This window comes from Capsicum annuum, unplaced genomic scaffold (assembly GCF_002878395.1).
Source record: "Capsicum annuum cultivar UCD-10X-F1 unplaced genomic scaffold, UCD10Xv1.1 ctg5355, whole genome shotgun sequence".
NCBI classification, from domain to species: Eukaryota; Viridiplantae; Streptophyta; class Magnoliopsida; order Solanales; family Solanaceae; genus Capsicum; species Capsicum annuum.
In genome coordinates, this window is record NW_025861658.1 from 280576 (window position 1) to 281880 (window position 1305).

Consider the following 1305-nt stretch of genomic DNA (forward strand, 5'->3'; position numbering starts at 1 on the left):
ATCAATTCCACAATTAACTTAATCAATTTTTATAATGATCTTTGACCCTTTAAGTTGGTCAATGTCACCAATCCTTCATTCAAGATTCAAAAGACAAATGTCCTTCAATTTTCTCTAGAAAGTGATAGTTAAAATAAGTGAAAATGTTTTAGTGGTATTCTTAATAAAAGATGATGATTTATTAGCTTATATTTTGACAATAAAAATAAAGGTGTATTAGTGCTTTAAGTAATATATAGTATTATTAATTGATTAGTTGTGTAATGTTATTGATTGGTTGCCCTATCACTTGATAATTACACTAAGTAGTTATGCACTACAAAATATCATTGATTGATTAATTTATATGTTAATAATTACAATAAAATAGAAGTTTATCTTTAATATCTTTATTAAAATAATATTGATTTATTAACTTATACGATAGTTAAACTTAGTGTATTAGTAATTTCTTTTGAAATATTATTGACTAGCTAACTTATACATTGACAAAAAAAAAATTTAACTGCAACTATATTAGTGATATCAATTATACATATTAGCGAATAATATATTAACATATATTTTGACAACTACATTAATACTACTAAAAAAAATAGTTTTCGCGACCACCAAAAAGCGACTATGGTTGGGGTGGTCGCAAAAAGATACCACTTGTGATCTTTTTTTCATTTTTTTTTGTAAAAAGAAAATTAATTAAAAATCGATCACATGTGTTCACTTTGATATTTTAAAATTGTGAAATAATCATTTCAAAATTCATCTTCATTTTTATATTAATTATTTTTTAAAAAACAAAAAGGGACAACTTGTAGTCGGTTTTTGACTAAAAAATTTAAAAATAAAATATTTTTGAAAAAGAGACCATAAGTTGTTGGATTTATTAAAAATATTATCCAAAAACCAACCACTTGTAGTCGCATTTTGATTTAATTTTTTTTTATACAAAAGCCAACCACTTATGGTTGATTTTTGATTTAAAAAAATTTTAAAAAAATATTTTTGTAAAAGCGGCCACAAGTGGTCGAAGTGGCCGCTTTTTGATTTTAAAAAATAAAAAAAACACCTACAAAAAGTGACCACTTGTGGTCGGTTTTTGATTAAAAAAAATAAAAAGAAAATATTTTGGAAAAAGTGACCACAAGTGGTTAGTGTTCATTAAAAAATAAATTAAAAATATTATATAAAAATTGACCACTTGTGGTCGTTTTTTGATGAAAAAATTAAAAAGAAAATATTGACAAAAAGCGATCAATAGTGGTCAGTTTTCCTAAAAAAAATTCTAAAAAAATATTATTGAAAAAA